Here is a 22,991-nt window from a genome sequence, read left to right as displayed (position 1 = left end):
CTACAAAACTAATTTATACAATCCTACGAATCACAAAAACAAGCAAAATTAGCCAAAATCAGCAAATGACATACAAAACTTGACTAAAAAAGCTAATGAAGATAACCCATGCGGGGTCCCACCAGGCATGCCAAAATGTATATGCTATTTTAGTATGTTAGAAACACTAAATTAAAACAATCAAAAAGCATTTGCATACTAATTTAACATAAATTCATGAGAGACAAAGTGAAGTCTTCAAATGAAAATATGCGCCATGGATAGGCTCTCTCAATGAGGATGATCACTTGATGTAGAGGTGTGTTTAATAGCTAAGATGGCTTGATTATGTATGTATGCTCAAATGCTCAAATGGGCTTCAATGGAAGATTTTTGATAGATTTTGGTGAATGGATTTGATGTAAAAATGGCTTCTCAAAATGGCATTATGGCTTTACTTTCTAAATTGTGTTAAAATAGCTTGGCAGAGGATTCCTTAAATAGGCAAAGGGCTTGAGGGATCAAGGGCTAGGATGCAAGGATGGGAAAAAGCTTATGGAAGGTTTAGATTGAATGAGAGGAGAGCACATGGATTGTGCTTCCTTACAACCAATCAGGGAGTGACACATGTCACAGAGTTATTGGTTAGAACAAGAGGGGTTGAAGGGTCAACAAAGCAGGCTCAAAGCTCATAAATACCCTCATAATGGCTTGTAAAAGCAATGAATGGGCTTGTAAGAGTCATTTATGGCTTTGTGGGCTTCATAACATTTTATGGTTGGGATATTTGTGAGAGAATTGAGATATTTTGGCTTGGGTTGGATTAAGAAAGTCTTAAGCTTGACTTAGGAATGTGCAAATGATTAAGGCTTGGATTAGGCTTGGGTTAAGATTAGATTAGGGATGTTAGAGATGGGAAAGTGGATGACATTTAATGAGGGTGGGTGAAGGAGGGGATATTTGTTGGCTTTGGCTTGGGTTAGCAAGTCTTAACCCATGTTTAGGAAATGTGACAAGGTTAGGGGGGGGGGATTAGGATTAGGGTCAAAGATAAGGATTGACATCTTCTAGAAGAGTCTAGGCTTTGGATGAGGATGAAGACTTTCTAGAAGAGTCTAGAACTTCCTAGGATGAGGATAAATAAGGTTTTTATGAAATAAATAAAGTTTTATTTATTTCAAGGGTTTGGGTTGAGGAGATATTTATTAAAATATTTTTAATAAACATGAAGATTAATATTTAATCTTAATTAAATATTTTGAGTTGGGATTAGGGGTAGGAAATGATGAGGTTAGCCTTTAATCGAAATTAAAGGACTAGAAGATTTTGGAAGAGGTTAGTGGTTTTAAGGAAATTGGCCAAGTTTTGGGCAAAAAATAAATAAATAATTTATTTTTGGATTTTTGGTCAATTTATTAATTAAATAATTAATAAATAAAGAAATAATGTTTAAATAAGATTTAAACATTTTTGGGAGGGATTCCTTAATTAAGTATTTTTAATTAAGATAAAGGGATTTAATGGCATAAAAATAAATAAATAAATAAAATAATTAATTAATTAATAAATGATGATGTGATCAGGGACATTTTTTAGAAAATAAAAATATTTTATTTTCTAAAGGATTTTCAGGTGTCTACAGCCATTGGGTCTTTTGGTTTTGCCAGTAGTTATATTGGTTGGGCCTGAATCATTGGAAATTCTAAAGCCATTGGGGTTGTTGTAGATTGTTTTGCATAGCATTATTCCAATTAGGTTGATATTGTGGAGGAGCTTGGGGATTACAGTTTTTCCATTGTTACCATATGAATTTGAATTTTGCAAAGGGTCCTGAGGCATACCTTGACATTGGGGCCATGGCTGGCATTGAGAAACAAAAAACACTTGCTCATCATCTCCATATATCTTGAGGTACTCAGTTGGAAGATATTGGTTCTCCATGCTATGAACTAGTTTGCATCGATAATCCTTCTTTTGCTTTCGGTAATGAGGGTACTATTTAGCTAGTTGTAACTTAGCTTCTACATACTTCTTTGTAGTCATTGTGTCAAGATGTGTAGTGACATCATTGACGATGTCCTATTTGAAATTTGATAATAGGTTTGATATCTCAAGCTTTGAAATACCTTGGCTAATTCCTTTAGTGACTGTGGAATGAGGTCCTCAACCTTTCTTCATGGTTAACCTTGAATAGTTTTGACAGATCTTCTTGAGGTCATCCCAGGAAGCTTGATATACATCACCACCAACGATCTAGTCTAGTGCTTCTAAACAGTTGCCATTCACACCTCTCAGAAAGACTAGCCCTTGTGAATGCTTAGACAACACATGCTGAGGGTTCTTCTATAATGTATACAAGAAACATGAAACATAGTGTTCCAATATTTCTTCCCCCTTCCATGATATCTTGAAGACATCATCTCCTCTTGAACTAGATGCTTTGCAATACTCTTTATATTTATCTAGAAATAGAGTTTTTATTTCATCCCAAGTTCCTACTACATTGGCTCCTAAGCCCATGAACCATTGTAGAGCTAATTCTTTCAATGTTGCTAGAAATAATTTGAGCTTATGGGCATTAGTGTTGTAGTCAAAACTACAACAGAGTATATCAAATTCAAACAAGAAAGTATTAGGGTCTTTGGTTGCAAGCCATAGAACTTTGGAAGAGTAGCTGCAAGTATATTCTTGAGATTATTAGTATTTATAAGGCTTGGGAGAGGAAATGGAAAATTAGGTTGTGCCATTACTGGAGGTATTAGATTATGAGGTTGCTGCTGAGAAGGAACATTGGGTACTAGATTATTAACAACTGGTGGATTTAAAGTAGTATTATTAAGGAAACTGGCCAAAATTTTAATAAAAGATTGAAGACTACTTGTATCTATAGGTTTTGGTCTTGAAGATGATTCTATAGGAAAAATAGGACTTGCATCTTCAAAAGGAAACTCAACTTATTCTTCTTCAATTTCTTCATTCAAATTAATAGACTCTCGTGGAATAAATCTACCATATTCATCTTGTTGTCTTCCTCTTTGATGCATGCAATTGAACTCTTCACACTAGTGAATAAAGTTTTAAAACTAGAAATTTCTAAAAATACTTTATCTAAGAACTATGACTCAAGAATGCTCCTAGCTTGACACCATCCCCAGCAACGGTGCCAAAAATGGTCCACCTCACAATAGGTGTATAATAATCATGCTCTAGGCCATGCTTAGGAATAATGTATTCAATCTAAGGACTATTTTTCCCACTATGAGGTGTATTTAATCTTATCAACCTAGGGATGTATACTTGAAATGGTCGGCACAATATGTGCACTAGGTCTCTTAATGAATTATTATGCTTATGTTGTAGCAAAGTAAAATACAAGGAAAAGAACCTACACTATTGCTGCCGAAAACCAACATGTTTAACTCTTTACTGAAATGAATACTAGAAATACAATAAAATGCTAACATATATTACAACTTAGTTCATCTACTATAACTATTCTCATAGATACTGCAGGAACATTCACAAAGTATGATGCTATAGGAAGGAACTTACAACTTCTACTTGCAATACTAAAAATACTTGGAAATAAATCTATACTATTCTAATATAATCCACCTCCCAAGTGGGCTCCCTTGGTTGGCTTCTACTAATACACTAACATAGGATAGAAGCCACCAACTATTTCATTACATTTCAAAAATTTGTTACATGGGAATGATACGTAGAACTATAAAAACAACTCACTACAAAAGTTAACAGTTTTTTTTCATAAACTTTCTTCTAACTAAACTAACACACTTGGTCCAATGCCTATATATACAAGATCAATGCTTATTCAAAAATAGAAAAGTAAACAACCTAGCTATAAATCCACAAGAGAGAAAGAAGGAAAATAACAACTCAAGGCAAGAAGAAAAGATAATGACTCAAGGCAAGAATAATAAAGTCTAAACAACTGCTTGCCATAATAATAAATGTAGAGATTGTAGTAAGTCATCATAGCTCCTCCATACTCATAGCCATGTCCTTTAATACCATTATGATTTTTCTCCACCATGGCTAAACCTCAATGTTTTTTTTTCCTTGAATGCTATTGGTTGTTTTCAACGTTCATCTTTGAATTCTTCCAATCATCTTTAGCTTCAATGCTAATAGGTTAGTTATAATGTAGAGATAATTGCAAATAAGCATTATCAAATTAAATTCAAATACAAGAACACACATTCTAATAATTATATGAAATACTACATCATATATATAATATTGGCAAAAGATGACATACTATCTACCCATAGGTTAATTATTGGTTTAGGTAAACATAAGTTCACAAATGTCCTGATGAAAATGAAATAGAGTATTAAAAAAGTGTTTAAAACTATCATGAAATAGAGGTTATAATTAGCCTCATCAATGCATATGAAATGCAGCTCTAGGCTAGATGCAACCCTAGGTATAGTTACCAAGCTTTGATAATTATCATCACTAAGATTTTAGTGAAATCTTACATATCATACAATTCCTACTAACATTGCAATCATAGAAATATGAATAGGACATATGTTCTAGATTTTTTAGGATTAAATGTAAGCATTCAAGGCACAAGAAGCTCGAATGACTAGAGCATTTATCATTTTTAATGTAGCAAGTTAACATAAGCATCAAAGAATAAATGCTAGGATGACCAGAATGTTTCTTGTGTGCAAACACACTAGATACACAAGAGATCCTTCTTATGTTAAGTAATCAGTAAGAATTCTATCCACAATGAACCTTGCATTCGTAACCTAGGACAAAAATGTTCTAAGTGTACTCATAGTGACCCATACATTCACTTAGCAGGATGAGTATCAGTATTTACTGTAGCATAAAGAGTTCACTCCAACAAGCAAGGAGAAGAACCAAACTCACTAATTTATCCATATAAGAGGAGTTGAGGTACACACAACCATCTAATTCGAGATGGAGGCTCTTATAGTGGACACCCCTCTTTATATGGATGCTTCAAATTATTGGAACTAAACTAAAAATAGAAAACAAAGAAAAGATCATGGCCCCCATTTTTGCTTCTCTATTCAAAAGTGACATCATCAAGATGCTCAAAGAGACATGATAAATTGAAAGCAAAACAAGTAAAGAAAAGCTCAACATATCCCAAACAAGTTCACCATTTTGAGTTTAGTTTTTGTGTTATAGGATTGATCTCAAGTATCAATGTTTAGAATATGTATGAAATAAATCTCTTTAGTAGGATGACAATAGTAGATAGACACAGTTAGAACAACTAGTGACTAAATTCAAAGAGGAATCTTCATTAAGAAGAACCTTAGTAGGAACTGAGCGATAGTGGATAGACAAAGTTAGAAAAATTGGTGACTGAAGCAAGAGAGATCTTCCATGAGAGGAATCTTAAAAGTGACACAAGAGATAGTAGGTAGATGTAGTTAGAACAACTGGTGACTAATGCCTAAGAGATTTTCCATGGAGGAATCTCAAAAAGTGACACTAGAAATAGTAAGCAGACACAATTATAACAACTAGTGACTGTCACAAGAGATCTTTTGTGAGAGGAATCTCAAAAGTGACATGAGTGACAATAGACAGATGCAATTAGAAAAATTGGTGATAGATTCTTAAGAGATTTTCCATGAGAGGAATCTCAAAAAGTGACACTTGCGATAGTAGGTAGGCATAGTTAGAACAATTGGTGATTTTCATAAAAGAGATTCCTATGACATTGTAGGGTGCTGCCCCCAAGTTATGACAAGATTCAATCCATGGATGCATGAGTGAAAGTAGGAAAACAGTTATACATGACTCATAAGATGCATTGCAAGATATAGCATTGGGGAACAAGAGGCACTTGTTTATCAAGTTTTCACCTTCTTGGCAAAAATTCTTTTTTTTTTCTACCATGATGCATGTTTGCCAGGTTTTCATCAATGGTACATTTTTTGTTTTTCACTTTTTTTGTATTTTCTCTTTTTCTCTTTTTCTCTTTTTTTTGTATTTTTGTATTTTTCTCTTTTTTTCTATTTTTTGATTTTTTCCAATTTTTTGCTATTACCAAGGTGCCCATTTCTAGGTTTTCACCAGGGTAATGATTTTGTAAGGACTTGCAATTTTTAGAATTTTTTAGGATATTTAGATATATACAGAGAGCTTTTGGAACTAGATCAGCTGTAGAACCACTTTAGATGGAAAGTGTTGATGGGCTCCTTGAGCACCTCTCCCTCAGTTGTAGAAAGTTGGTAAGCTCCACATCTAAAAACTATAGTGACTATGTAGGGACCAAGCCAGTTGGGTTCAAACTTCTCTTTTTGTACCCATTGTTGTTAATTCATAGTGTAAGCATTTGGCTTAGGGTAGAATTCAACCAAGACCAAGGAACTCAAACATGAGCACAATAGTAGACCAAAGAGAGAGTATTATCAGAATGAAAATATATTCATCCAATATGCCTTATGCAAGTACACTAGGAGTTCTTGTATACAAAGGCCTCTAGAGAGCATCTAGAATGCATAGAAGTTAGCAACAAGATAAGTCATACAACTAGACACATGTCCACTAGATATGAGTTTTTCTCCATTAAGCACAAAAGTAAGTGAGATGATGTGAGGATAAGCCTACAATGGTGTAGCATGTAAATCAGGAGTGTGAATAACTGTGTTGTCTACATGACAACTCAGTGAATGATGCAAACTCTAGTGTTGTAGACACCATGTGCTAAATTAGAGTTGCATACTTCTATGTTGTCAACATGAAAACTCATGAGAGTACATAAAATCCTAAGTGTCTCACCTAAATAAATAATAAAATAATGCATTAACCTAAGTAAAATTAAGTAAATTATTATTTACACCAACACCCCTCCTTATGTACAACTTAGGGGAATGCCCTTAAGCTTATGAAATCTAGGCTGAAGTGCATGATGGGTCCTAGCTAGTAGGCCATGTTAGGTACCCATGTACATAATGACATACAATCTCTCATAAAGTGAAGAAAGAGGGAAGACCTCATGGGAAAAACCATCCCCCAAAAAAAGAGATGAAAAACACATATGATGTATGAATGGATGGAGTAATCAAGACCTATCATTATGACATACATCCAATATATACATAAGAGAAAAATGAGAAGAGGAAGAGAGACAAGATAGGCTCCCCCCCCAAATAAGAATGCTTGCCAAGGGTACAAATGAGATGCTTCTATTGTGCATGGAAAGAATCTCATAGGTAAGTGATGTCTCTGAAACTTGCTCAACTAGCTAAAGAATTTGTCTCAAAGAACTGTTTGTCTCTACAATTGATGAAGAAAACTTCTACAACTACTGATCATAAGTATTCACAATCACTTCAACCTTTAATGATTGATCATGTAGAGAATGAACAAGAGGGTTGGATGGAGCCCTCATGACAACTAAAGAAGCTATTGCTACATCAAGAAGAAGAGATAGATCATCAATACTGTCTCCCAAATTTGTCATTGATGCTAGACCTGAAAGAGTGGATGTACCCTATTGTGTTGGACCTATCACTATGGTGATATAAGCATGTGGACTGGACTGATGTAGTGACCTCTCACTGCAACTGTTGATAGAACCACATGTGTTTGAAAGTATTGAAGCACTATTGCTAGTGTCACTATCAGTTTCCACATGATATGACGTGTAGAGAGGATTAGAGGATAAGCTGGGCAAACTTTCCTCAAAGTGTACATCCTTCTCCACAAAAATCTGATGTGTCTCTAGATCCATGAGTCTATATGCCTTCACACTGTCTTCATAATCAATGAAAGTACAAGGCTGAGGTGATTGTGCCTTTCATCCCCTGAAAGATCTATTTGCCCATGTAGGACAACCAAAGACTTTGAAGTGTGTCATAATAGGTTTTCTATCACACCATGCCTCAAAAGGACTCTTGTCATCTAAGGCTAGATGAGGAGACCTATTAAGAATGCGAGTGGCACTAATGATTGCTTCAACTTCAAGTGATGGATCTAGAGACTTGGCTTGTATCATGCCACTCGCCATAGACATAAGAGTGTGGATCCTCAATGCTGCAACATTTGTCTAATGTAGACTGAATGCTTATGAATTCTAAAGATCAATTTCCTCAAGTCTAGAAAAGCCTTTTAGTCTTCTATTCACATACATGCTTCCATTGTCCATTCTTAGAACATTGATGGCTTTCCTATATTTCTATTCAATATGAGTCTTCAAGGCTAGAAACTTGTCCAACACTTCATTCTTGTTACAAATAAAGTAGACCCAAGTGTATGTTGAAAATTCATCAACAAAAATAAGTATATAGTGACCCTAGCTGACTAATGTTACTACAAAAGGGCCTGCTAATACCATGTGACCATTTGTAGAACAATTGGTGGTCTTGAAGACTCCCCTTTTTGTAAATTCCCCTCTAGATGCATATCCACTAAATCTATTGAACATTCACCATGGGAAAAGTTTATTTGGGGTAGACCTTTGACCATTTTTTTTGTGGAAAGTTGCTAAAGATAGCAGAAGGAAAGATGTCCATACCACTCATGAAATAATTGCATATTTAAATTGGATTGACATAACAAGGCCTTTGAAGGAGACTTGGGCAAAAAATGGGAGAAAGAGTACAAACTTTTGTCATGATTCACTTTCCCCATTGCAACCAAGGAATCATCTTTAAGACTGTGCACCTATACTAAGTCAGGAAGGAACTCAACTCTATATCCATCTCTGAGGTGAGTGATTCCGTAGATTGAAAGGAGATTAAAAATTAGGTTTGGAACATAGAGAACATCTTGAAACTCTCCATTTTCCATTTCCACATTTCCTTTTCCTTCAACTTCCATTTTAGTATCATCTCCCATAGAGATGTGGGGTACCTTTGACTACTTCATTGAAGAAAAATCCTCCTTTAAAGAACCCATGTGATAAGAGGCACCTGAATCAAGTATCCATTCCTTTGAAGAGTTTGAATTAGCCATGAGTGCTTGACCTTTTCCCTTTGAATCTAAAGAAGACCCTTTATCCTTATAAGCATTAGGTAGTGGAACATTATGTTTCTTCATGATGTTGGTAAACTCATCAATCTTTTTATGATAACACTCATGTTCTTCATGACCCATTTTCTTGCAATAGGCACACTTTTTCTTCTCCTTATTGTTGTTCCCCTTCTTGTTGGAATTTGAGGAAGACTTGCCTTGTTGATTGGATTGTGGTGTTGTCCTTTCTACATCCTCTAATTCATTCTTCTTCTTCTTATTCTTACCCTTTCCTTTATTTGAAGACTGTCTAGCTGAATTTTGAGAACTCTCATCGTTGGCCACCAATGCTTTAGACTTAAGTGAATTGAGAATCCCCATTGATTTCAACTTCTTTTCTTCTATATCCAATAGATCAACATATTAATCAGAAGAGACTCTCTTATAGACAGACCCTAATGTAGTCTTTGACATGTTAAAAGAAGAAACAAATATGGAATACTCTGATGGTAGCTTGTTATGTATTAGATATATCAATCTATCATCTTTGATAAAACTCCCACAATTAGTAAGATTTTTCCTTTGTTCATTCACCTTAATCATACAATCCTATATAGAATCAAATGAATTAGGATCTAAGGAGACAAGCTCATCTTCTGTTTTGAAGACATCCTCTTCAGACACTTTACCATAGAAGTTTTTGAGGGTATCCCAAGCTTCCTCGGATGTAGAAGACTTCTTAATTTGATACATGATCTTGTCATCAACCCACAAACATATATCATCTAGGGCTTTTCTATCCATTTCCATGCAAGCTGAAATATCACTTGTTGATACATTATCACTTGTTGGTTTAGGAAGGGTACCATCTACATATTGAGAAACTCCATTGTGCATTAAATGATACCACATTTTGATGGACCATGTAGCATAGTTATGTGGAGTTAATTTTGGAAACTTAAAATTTCTCATAATGCAGAAAATGAAAGAAAATTGTAGAAAAGAAGGAACACAACACCAAGAACACCCCCCCGCTTTTCACTAAATCAAGTAGCCCCCTCAAAATAGATGTTTTTGGTATTTTATAAGTAGTGCAATTACAATGGCCACTTGCCAATTTTTTTCCTTTGTGGACTTATGATCTTGCTTGTTACAACCTCTTAATGGATTACAAATTTGGAACTTTACAATGTGCTATAATTCTAAAACAATACAAAACAAAGAAATGCCCTATTTCTTAAAGTGACACTTTTTTCCACACAACCCAACAATCAGACTATAGATCTAGAAAGTAGATGAAAAATAATGCACTTTAAAAAAAATGAAACCTATTTTTGAGTCTAGATGTGCCCATACAGAGTGTTTGAAGTTGCAAAATGCAGGATTATGTAGGTATAGTCACCAAAAAATACAATTTTTGACAAATTTGTGCACCAAAACTAGAAAAGAGCTACACCACTAAGATTTTTAGGAAATTATACCCAATTTCAAAAGAAATTGCACCTAATTTGGAGTCTAGATGACTAAGATATGGCCTCCCAAATTTAGACTACAAAATAAAAAATCAATCTGGAGAGGGGTTACATCAGAAAAAGATGGGTTTAAATTTGATGATCATATAGTTGTCACAACTATTCTAATTTTCATTGGAATGATGGTCAGATAGCTATCAAATTTAAGCTCATAAAATGATGACGTTAGTGAAAATGGGTCCCCTTGATGATGTCAGTATGATGTCAACACCATACAAAAAATATGGCCTACTACGTGTCACGTACGAATTGATTGACATGTCATATAGATTGTATGGCTAAGTGTGGAAAAAAATGATGTGTATGCTGATGTCACTCCCAACTGGATGTATAGTGGGCACTAATTTGTTGCAGACATGGTGTGTGAGCTGGCGAATGTGTTGATTTGGCAACCAAGTGTCTTGATGATGTGTCCTATGCTACATTGCCATGTGGTAGAACTGGAGTGGGCCTATATGTCAACTTGGGTTGAAGCTACGTTTCCTAGGGTTTAGGTTGAGATCTATTGGAATCCTCTGATTGGTGGTCGTAGCATGGTTTTTGGGGGCTAGAAATATGGATGCAATGGCTAAATTTTTTTATGCATGTGCTAGAATATTAAACTTGCATGCCAGGTTTTATTTGACATGGCTAGCTTTGGGCCAAGAAATTGCAGGTCACTGCAGGGGTATTTTGTAGTTGTTGACTTCTAAACTTACAACTCGAGTTTTTTTTCTACCTCAAAATTCTTTTTTATGGGTGGTAGGCTTTGTAGAAATCCCACATTTGTGGGTTACTAGCTCTGTACATTGTTTGTAAATAATAGTCCATAGCATGCATATCAAAAGTAGTGGTGGACTATAGTTTAGCCACCAAATTTTATGTGGTGGTTGGTCCAGGGTTGATTCTTGCTAGATAGTAAGTGGTTGGCATCAGATTTCCTTGTTGTTCATGTCTAGAAAATGATAGATGCCCTCTGAGTATTGAATGTTCCTTGTGAAATAAAGAATATTCTGCCAAATTTGCAAGGCCAAGGTGTCACTACCCAGTTCTGCAAAAAAATTTCTCTGGTAGCCTGACTGTGCTTAATTTTTTTTCTAAAATACCCAATTTAGAAATAAATTTTAGAGATGAAATTAAATTCAGATCTAAAAAAAAAATTATCAGATCGATTAAATGACCATATCCAATTTGAAAATTGGTGCCTTCAGGTGTTGGTTTGCAAATTTTTTTTGCCTCACAATCAACTTTAGCCTAGCGTAGATATATTTATAGTTGATCTTCACTTAATCAACATTCTGGAGGCAATGGCAAGGTTAGATTTGGCTCTAAACACTCCCAATTTTTGCATATTCTTTGAATTTGGGTCAACATGCTGAAGCATGAATGGTCTCGAATGGCTATGTGCAAATAATTTCTCTGAGCATTGATACCATGTAAGAATTTGGCTTAGGGAAGAATTTTCCCAAGAACAAGGAACTCAAACAAAAGCACAATAGTAGACCAAAGAGAGAGTATGATGAAAATGACAATATATTCATCTAATATACCATATGCAAGTACACTAAGAGTGCCTATATATAAAGGCCTTTAGAGAGCTTCTAGAATGCATAGAATTCAACAACATGATAAGTCATACAACTAGGCACATGTCCACCAGGCATGGGGTATCCTCCATTAAGCACGAAAGTAAGTGTGATGATGTGAGGATAAGAATACAATGATGTATCATGAAAATTAGTGTTGTAGATAAACTGTGCTAAATTAGGAGTGTAAATAACTATGTTTTCTACATGACAACTTAGTAAATGATGCAAACTCTAGTGTTGTAGACACCATGTGATAAATTAAAGTTGTGTACTTCTATGTTGTCAACATGACAACTCATGAGAGTACACAAATTCCTAAGTGTCTCACCTAAATAAATAATAAAATAAAATAATATAATAAAATAATGCATTAACCTAAGTAAACTTAAGTAAAGTGTAAATAGTAAATACTTATTTACACCAACACTTAGGGTTTTCTCTTATAATGAGATCACCCAATTGGAAGTCACATGGCTTAACTTTCTTATTGTAGTTTCTAGACATACACCACTGATAAGATCAAAGATGATTGCATGCCACTTACTAACATTCATCTAACAATTCTAACTATTGAAGCTGAGATATTTTGTAGTCATCATCAGTAATGAGGACTTTCATGGAGATTCTAAAAGTAGTAATCTCAACCTCAACTGGAAGCACAACATCCACTCCATATACTAAAGAAAAGGGTATTGTACTTGTTGGAGTTCTGATAACTTTTCTATAAGCCCATAAAGCTTGATTAATCTTAAGGTGCCAGTCCCTTCTAGATTTGTTAACTATGTGATGCAAGATCTTAAGGATTAGCTTGTTGGAGGCTTTCACTTGACCATTACCCTAGGGGTAATAAATAAAAGACCAATGTTGCTTGACTCTAAACTTTTTGCATAACTCCTTAAGATCCTTGTTTTTAAATTGTCGTTCATTGTCACTAATGATGCAGGAAGATACACCATACCTACTTATATGATATAATTTATGATAAATAGAGCCACAATTTTTCCATTTTCTATAAAGAGAGGGACTACCTCTACCCATTCGTGAAGTAGTCTATAGCGGTAATAATGAACTTGTGTCCATTTGAAGAAGATAGGTGAATCTAACCCAAAGATCAAAGGCCCAATGTTGTAATGACCACAATGTAATAGATGGAATTCGCTCCCTAGCTGGAGCATGAATTAGATTCCCATGGAGCTAGCATTTTTTACAAGACTTGGAATATGTGATTGCCTCTCGCTCCATATTCGGCCAATAGTAACTAGCTCTAATAAGTTTACGAGCTAGTGTCAAGCCATTAGAGTGAGATCTACAAATGCCCTCATGGATGTCAATTAATACGTGTTTGGACTCATAAAGTTCTAAAGAGTGCTCCATTGAGACCTCCCTTAAACAATTTTTTAGTAATAATAACATACCATGAAGCATTGTAGATAAGGTGACATTTTTTATTATGGGTTTAGACCATCTAGAATTGTTTGGTGACACAGATAGGAGGATATATGGTGGTAGCAAGATGAATCATGTCCTACAATAGAAAAAATTATCCAATATTTGGGGGAATTATAAGAAGGGTAGAGTAAAATTTCCACCAGGAACTAATGTCAAAGATCATTCTTTGGCATCTATAACATGGAAGCAAGAGTAGCCATGGCATCTGCCACTTTGTTGTCTGCTCAAGGAATTTGCTAGAAAGTGATATGAGCAAAGTATTTCTTTATGTCATGCACCATATGTTTATAAGGGACCAATTTATCATCCTTTTTTTGATATACGTCATTGGCCTAGTTGATTATGAGTTGTGAATTACCAAAGATGTTCAATTGATCCACTCTCCATTCAACTACAATCTTCATACCATTAATGAGAGCTTCATATTCTACAATATTGTTTGTACAAGGAAAAAAAATTTGTAAGCCTTAGGTGGTGAATACCTCTATGGTGTTATGAATAGTAGCCCAACACCAAATCCTTGTTGTGTGAAAAAATCATCAAAGAGCATCACCCAAGTTTGGTGTGTAAGTGTAAGAATTGATTCATCAGGGAAATTAGTGTTTAGTGGGAGAAGACTTTGCATTGGTGCTTCTGCTAATTGATCAGCAATCACTTGTCCCTTGGTAGCCTTTCATTCAACATATTGTATGTCAAACTCACTAGCTATCATGACCCACTTAGCTAACCTTCCTATTAGAGATGCCTTGCTAAGTAAGTATTTTAGTGGATAAATTTTAGCAACTAGTCACGTAGTATGGGCAAGCATGTAGTGTCTCAGCTTTTGGGAAGCAAAGACAACCATCTGAAAGCCTTCTCAATGATACTATAATTCATTTCATAAGAAATCAGCATGTGACTCAAATAGTAAATAGCTCTTTCCTTGTTGTCAATGTCCTCTTGAGCTAGCAAGATACCAAGAAATGTTTCTATTGCTGAGATGTATAGAATAAGATGCTTCCTATGAATAGGAGGCATCAAGATTAGTGGATTAGCAAGGTACTACTTTATCTATTTTAGAATCCGATCACAATCTTTGCTCTAGTTGTATTTCACACCTTTATGTAGAATCTTGGTAAAAGGTTGTGACCTATCCATTAGCTATGAGATGAATCTATGAATGGATTAAAGTCTTCCTTGTAAGCCCCTCATTTGACTAATATTATAGGGTGGAGGCATGTCCATGATTGCTTGAACTTTCTTTGGATCAACCTTGATTCCTTTTGCAGACACAATGCAACCAAGTAATTTCCCAAATGTTACACCAAATTCACATTTCTTAGAATTAAATTGCAGACTAAATTTCTCCATACGATCTAGGATGGGTCCCAAATCTTGAAGGTGAGTGTTGCATTTTGTGCTCTTAACAAAGGTATCATTGATATAGTCTTCCATGGTCTTATGCATCATGTCATGAAAAATTGTAGTAATTTCCCTCTGATATGTAGCACCAACATTTTTTAGAGCAAATGGCATTACGTTCCAACAGAAGGTTCTCCACACATAGGTGAAAGCAGTCTTTTCCTATTCTTTTGGTGCAATTTTGATCTGATTATGACAAAAAAATCTATCCATGAGTGAGTACATTTCATATCCTACCATCATATACAATATCATATCAATGTTAGAGAGTGGAAAATCATCCTTCGGACATGCTAAGTTTAGATCTTGAAAATATGTACAAACTCTGATAGATTTGTCATGCTTGGAGACTAGAACAATATTTGATATTCATTCAGTGTAATCAATAGCACAGATGAAACCATATCTCAAAAGCTTTTCCAATTTAGCTTTGACTAGTAGTGCAACATGAGGATACATTTTCCTAAGTTTTTGTTTGACTTGTTTAACCCTTGGTGCAATAGACAAGTGATGCATTGTGAGATTAGGATTTGATCTTGACATGTCCGAATATGTCCATGCAAAGTTTATCTTTTTCTCTTGGAAGAAGGCAATGAATTCCTATTTTTCTTTTGGAGATAGTGATTGTGCAAGATGTATCATGTAAAGATGCTCCTCTATTCCCAAGTTGATTGGCTTTGTTGGCTCTATAAACACTGATGATCTTTCTTGAAAATGACTAGGAAGTGTATCAAATATGTCATCCACAAGTGCCTCTAAGAGGTTTTCACCTTTGAATACATCTTTTATTTTTACTATTTTAGGTTTTGACACTGCCACAATGTTGTTTTCACCATAGAAAATTTTATTTCTTTTCTTTTTGATTGTATGACTAAGATATTTGATGTTAGCTTTAGTCATGTTGATGCTTTGTTTTCTAGTGGAAGACATTACATATTCAACAACATTTAAGTAATTGGCAAGAGCATAGTCATTTTGGAATGTAGGGACTTCACTAGATGCATTGGAATTCTAGTCTATGAGTGCAAGATAGTTGAGTGAAAGAGATGTGGTAGGTTTGATTGCATTCATGATATGATCATTAAATGCTTGGACAAGCAGTTTGAGACCTAGAGTAGCTTCATCCACAAGTGTGTTTGAATGCCTTTAAGCACTAATGTCATTAATCAAAGACTCGATGACACTAGTTGGATAAGACTCATTTGACTTAACCCTAGATGATTCACCTACTTTAAGGAGGTTTTCATAGACATGAACTTGATCTATGTCTTTTTCTATGGTTCTATCTAAGAGAGAGTCAAATTCATACTCTCGAGAATCTATACTGCATGGAGATAGACTGTAGAATTCCCCAACAGTGATGGGAACAAACTCTCCTTCATCATCTAGATTTTTACAAAGGTACTCAATGCATAAAGCATGACTTGACTCTCCTTGTTCTTGTTGGGTATGATGTGAATTAGTAGTATCATTAGAAGAGTCACTATCACCATCCATGGTGCTGACACATGGTACAAAGTCATCTAGTTTTGCAAAGAATTTAGCTAGATCATTAGGAATTAGATAAGGATAAGGATCCTCATCATCAACATTGTCTTCATGGTTATTAGACTGAGCCTATGACTTATGTTCAGATGAAATCTCAGGTTTTGGTATAAATTTGTTAATCCCTAAATGAAAGGGGATCTTATTGAAGCCTAGACTAGATGTATCTCAATTCCTTCTAGCTATCACTTTGATAGGATTAATCAAACCCTTTTTTTTGCAACCAATAGGACTAGTCCCCTTGTAGCCAAAGTGTTTCATAAGTTTAAGACCTGGACCATACTTTTCAGGAGTAATTTCATGAGACTGTCACATGAGGTCCACTAGAGTCTCCTCTTTGTATATCCATGTAGCAATAGCTCTATTTTTAGCTTCATCATTGAGAGGTACAATAGCTTTAATAAAGTTACTATCATACTTAGTTTGAGGTGTCAATATAAATGGTCTCTTCACTTTAGATGGTCTCCCATAATGACAAGGAGACTCGGGAAGAGATTTAAAAGACATCAATAGTTCTATGTGATACTCACCCATTCTAGTTTCTTTCAGCTTGAGTGACTGCTCAATTTTCTTTAGCTTGTTATCATGATATTCTATAGATTCTCTATTAGTAGGTACAAATTTTTTAGTAGATTTCAACATGTTACAGGTATAGCTAGTACTTGCAATTCTGGTGACTTTAGAGCCATGAAATGAGAGCTTTATGCATTGATGGTAAGTGGAAGGTAGAAGTCACATCTCATGTATCCATGGTCTTCCTAGCATAATATTGTAAGCTAAGGGAATATCAAGAACCTAGAAGTGACATCCCTTTATAGGACCAATGCGAAGAGGCAACACCACAAGACATAAATATTTTTGCTCAACTTCATCATATGCTTTGATAGTTATCTTGTGATGGGGATTAATGGATTCTTCAAAATAGTCCAATTGTCTAAGCAAAGCAACAAAGACAATGTTTAAACCAGCTCCATTATCAATGAGCACATGATGGACATGTTTTTGGTGTATCATGACCTCAATGTGCATATGTTGATTATATAGACGACTTAGTGAATTGTCATCCTCCTTAGAGAAGGACATATGGTAAGGTGAGGACATATGACCTACCATAGATTGGAACCTCTCAAGATCAAGATCTTGAGGTAAATTTTCCTCAGTGAGGGCTTTGTTGAGAATCTGCCTTTGAGCAGTTGAGATTTTGAGCAGTTTAAAGATCATGATTTGAGTACTAGTTTTCTATAATTGATTGAGGATACTATAGCTAGTAGCAAAAAAAGTTGTTGCAAGTTTGCTTCCTTTTCCAAATAGACCAGCATGAGGTTTGTGTTTGTGTTGTTCTAGTTTAGGAGCATAAGGCATAGGACCTTTGAGTACCAACTTATCATGGGAACATGTAACAAAATTGGCACAAGATTGTGATGGTTCATTGTTAGATGTATTGGAAGATCGGCCCCTTAAGATAAATGGTGTCTTAGGTTTAGTTTTGTCTTGTTTTCCCTTGATGTAATAATGTCACAATGCTCAACATCCACCAGTTCAACCATTTAGACTATCTCATCATCATCATTAGAGTACACATAGTTGATCTTGTTATGAGAGTTTTGTTTTGAGTTTTCTCCTTTTTCATAAGATGGGAATGGCTCCTTGAAAGCCTTGTGATCCGAGTTCTTGTTATGTCCATCCACAAAAATGTCACTAGTATTGATTAAGTCTTGGACCTTGTGAAGCAGGTTAATGCAGCTACTAGTTTTGTGACCTTTGTTTTGGTGATATTCACAAATTGCAATTTTGTTCCACCATGGTGGTCATGGTTGTGGATCATAAGGGTGAGTTTTATCCAATGGAGAAATGAGATTTTTTTATAGCAAGGTCTTGTAGACCACATCCAAAGGTTCACCAAGAGGTGTATATTCTCCTTTTGGGCATGTGATCCAAGATGAGTTCTTCGGTTTGTTTCCAAAGATCTTGTTGTTATAAGGAGGTTTCTTAACATTCTTGGATGCTTTGAGATTGTCTATAAGATTGAAGGCTTCTTTAGCAAGCTTAGGAGTAATGTTGTCAACAACTCCATCATGCACAACCTCTCAATTTTTGTTCATGTACTTGGATTTTTCCTTATTGGAGGTGGATCCTTATTTAGTGTCCTTTTGAAGGGTTAGTTCATCCTTTTTGACCATGAATTCCTCAATACAGATAGCTTGTGTGACCATGTCTTCAAAGGTGCATGGACCTTGAAGTTAAACTCTATACCCAAAATTAGGTAGGAGATTATCAATGACGATGTCAAGTTTGTCTCCATCTCTAAAGGAATGTGAGGAAAGGTTCCCCAACTTTTTGTTTAAGGTTACAAAAGTCTCATATGTTAATAGGGTGTTCTATATTGTGAGAGTGTTGTTGGACAAACAGGTTTGCAATCTCATCGAATATTTTGATACTAGTAGGCAAGCATGAAAACCACTCTATAGCATGACCACCTAGACTTCTTTGGAATAGATGCATGAGATATGTTTGATTATGCATATATTCCATAGACAAGGCACCAAATTCTCACAAATGATCTTGGGGATTGGTAGTTCCAAAGTATTTATCATACTTAGGTAACTCAACTGCTATTGGAAAATGAGACATGTCTATACTCTTGTCAAAAGGAAATGGAAAAAGAGCATCTAAGGTGTATTTTTTCGTAGGTTTTTTACGCATCATTTGGGCTAACTATTATTGTGTGATCTTTACTTGTTTTTGCAATTTGGAAGTTTCAATTTCTTCTTCAAGTGTGATGATTTTTTCAACATTAAAGTGATGAGGTAGCTTGGCTCCCTCTTGAGAAAGTTTGAGAAAGTATTTCTCTTTCTCTTCATTAAGCAGTATTTCCATGACTTTCTGGAAGTTTTTGTCCGTACAATATTTTTTGATGTGTTGAGGAAGTATTTCTAGCTCTTCTTCATTCTCATTAGTAAAAGGTTTCTTATGTTGTTCATTCCTATGTTGATCTTGGTCTCTATTGTGTTCTCCATGTTCAAGTTCTTGATCAAACATTATAGGAATGTGATAAGTTTCAGTGTGTTTTGGTTGGAAAGGTCCCCTAAATAAGAATTCAGCTGTGTTGTTTGGAGATGTATAACCTTTGCTAGTTTTGGGATCCTCTTGATACAAGGGGTTCTTGGTTTGTTGTAAGTTTATAGAGAATGATCTTTGAACACCAAGGTATTTTTTAGTGGCTAATATTCATCATTGGTCTAATTTTACAAATTTTTGGCTTGTAATTTGGCTAATAATTTAAGATTTAATGCAACCCAAATTGCCATATTTTTATAAATTTTAGTTGTAAATATTTAAAATCACTCAATAATTTATTTTATTAAAAAATTATATTCAAATATTCACCATAATATTTGATATATGATTAGATTTGATTCACCTAAATATTATATAATATTGGAGAAATTAAAATTAATTCACTAATAATTACCATAATTATTAGTTACTTTAGGGATATATCATGAATATTTAGTTTTCAATATTGATTTAAAATATAATGTAATGATCCTCATAATATTCCATTAAAAAATATTTAATTTTAATTTGTAATTTTCTATGGTGATTAATGAAATTTATATTATTATTGAGATTCACCAATATTTTCTATACAAATAATATGATTCCAAAATAATCGCCAATATAAATAATATTTAAAATATTTTTTTGAAAAATTTGTGAATAGAAATAATTTTATTTTTTGAAATAATGAAAGATTCTCCAATATTTTATATCTTTTTTTGGAGAGGGTTTTCTTAAAGATTACCATGCTGAACATGAGGTGATCTGACCAGTGAAGGAGATCGTGAAGACTCCCCACTAGATGAACTAGATATAGACCGTGTATAGATTGGAAAGTGACCTCTGTCACAATTACAACCTCTAGCTCTACCTCATCTAATTCTAAGGGGATAAAACATATTGTTTCTTGTTGTTTCCATAGTCAAAGGCAATGTAAAAAAGCAAAAACCTAGAGAAGGACCACACTAGAATGTAGTCTCAAAAGGAAAGATAGGAGTTCTATATACTAAGGTACGAGTCATCTGAGTAATGACTATAACAACCAAATATTATGACTATCACAACACAAAGTATGAAAAACATGAAAGGACAATAATAAGATAGATAATTAATGAGACTAGTTTGTGTGTAGGTCACAAGTTGTTAGCTAAGCAAAAGCTCGTTGCTTGACACTGTTTGTAGATAGACAAGAGGTAAAATGTTGCAGATATAGATAAGATTTAAAGTGCAGATAGCTCTAAAAGAATAGTTTGATAGTTTTAAGACAAGACCCCACACAAAAATTCTCAAGGAACTATGTGAGGAAACTCAAAGAATGACGTGAGATTCAAAACAATAATTTTTGACCAAGTTTCTTGCACGAGGACATGCACAAAACCATGTGAGGAGTTGACAGACTGACAAAAGGACAATATTCTAAGATAAAAAGGTAGTATTTGCAAAATCTTGCATGGATATTTGTAGAGGACCGCATGTAGACTTGGATAGGGCCACACAAATAAATGCTAACTAAAAAGGTTCTCATGCAAAATTTCACAAAACTAGGTGTGAGAAAAGGGACCAAATTGACAAATAAGATAGAATTTTGAAGAGATTTTGCATGTTTCAGATAGGTCTAGACATATTTTTGGTTGGCTATATAGATTTTAGATAGATAGCTAAATGGTTTTCAAGTTTTGGACAACATTGTGGTTTTCAAAAAGAGAGTTTTTTTCAGATAGATACGAGAAACAAGCAGTAGTCACAAACAATCCAATTGAGGACAAAGAAACTCAGAGGGATGGGGGACTCTTGACCTTTAGTTTGTTTGAAAAGTTTGGAAAAGTTTAAGACTTGAAAGAGACATGCTCTATCCCTAAAACCAAAAATGGTAGAGAAAGAAAAAAACTTTTTCCCACAACTTATGTGTATGCATTCACCTCACACAGTTGTGTCACCCAATTAGAGGCACCCATGTTTTTGGTGTATTCCAAGGGCTCGATAAAATATACACTAAATGAACACCATTGTGATAGGGGTCAAGCATGTATACCACCTTCCAATGCTTAGGTACATGCCTATGGTGAGTATCTATAGGAGAGATTCTTCACCCTCCTTGCACAAAGATTATGCCCCCTTTCAGAGGTGAATTGAGTAACAAATAACTAAGAGATTTTTACTTGGCTTCCATTCATATTAACCTGTGGTGGCTTCGTAAGAAAAGTTGAGGCTAGTAACCCACACTAGCATCTGAAAATGCACACACTTGACTAGTAAGACTGGGGCCGACGTCAGCTAGTGCAATAGACAAAGGCTCTTCTTGATATGTGATATTAGAATGAAGAAGAGGAAATTAATATGGCTTTGGAGTATTTTGGTTTACAAAGATTCTTTATTATAGTGAGTTTGAATCTCTAACAAAAGGAGTGCTCTCACTTGGGTTGTTCCCAAAGGTTGGATCACTCTAGTAGGCCCTCTAAGGGTTGACTTGGATTGGTGGTTTGGATCTAAGGGTTCAAGTTTCTAATTTCCCTCAAGGGGAAAGAGCATACTCCTCTACCTCATCACCTTTCCCAAACATGCAAGACATGTTAATCATCGAGTTAGCTTAATCAATCCAAAATTGTCCTTTCTCAATATTTTGATTCTCTAAAAGGAAATCAGCATCCCTCCATAGAAAAAAATCATATTGGAGAACCACTAACTTGGTTACCTCCCTTAGGTGCCATCATTTAGAGGCTTCTAGGTTTTTTATTTACTCTTGGGTATCACTTCCAAGTAGTAAAGAGAACACTCCCCTATTCCCCTATCTTTCACCTTAAAAAGTTCACAAGCCCTAATTAAACTATGTGTGGAAAGAAAATAAAAGAAGACTTGATATTTAAGTGGGTTTTAAATGAGTCTTTGACATGTGTATCTTTGACAAGCATCCTGCAATCATACAATAAATACATGTTTGAAGTGTTTAGATAAGGGTATCTTTGACGAGCATCCTACAAACCACTATTAAGTTGTAGAAAAGATAGAAATCCAAATGAAAAATCCTTCAAAAAACATTTTTTGTCAAACATAATGATAAACTAAATTATGGAAAACTATATTTTGCATGTGTCGTTGTAAAATTTTGTGTGAGATCATGCACAGGCCCGCATGAGAAAATGATGTTCACCATGTGAGAAACTGCACAATTATGCACTTTTTCACACAAGGAAGTGCAATGAAAGGGGAAAATTATTCAGTTCTTCATATAAAAATGAGATTTCTTGCACAAAAATCTAGAAAATGGTATGAACCATTACGGTAAAAATGTAGAAAATAGAGTAACTAAGGCCAAAAAATTTGATTTTTTAGCCCCATGGTAGGTGCTAGAAATGCATATGTGAAATGTGGGCCTCTAATCCTCACATACACTTCAACATGATCATTACCTAAGAGATCATCTTGGAATGAATATGAGATTATTCATTCGAGTAACCTAACAGTGCAACCTATTGGCTTCTAACTA

Source organism: Cupressus sempervirens, chromosome 10 (genome assembly GCF_028749045.1).
Source record: "Cupressus sempervirens isolate cs-2001-9-10 chromosome 10, ASM2874904v1, whole genome shotgun sequence".
Classification (NCBI taxonomy): Eukaryota; Viridiplantae; Streptophyta; class Pinopsida; order Cupressales; family Cupressaceae; genus Cupressus; species Cupressus sempervirens.
Note: the sequence above shows the minus strand (reverse complement) of the source record.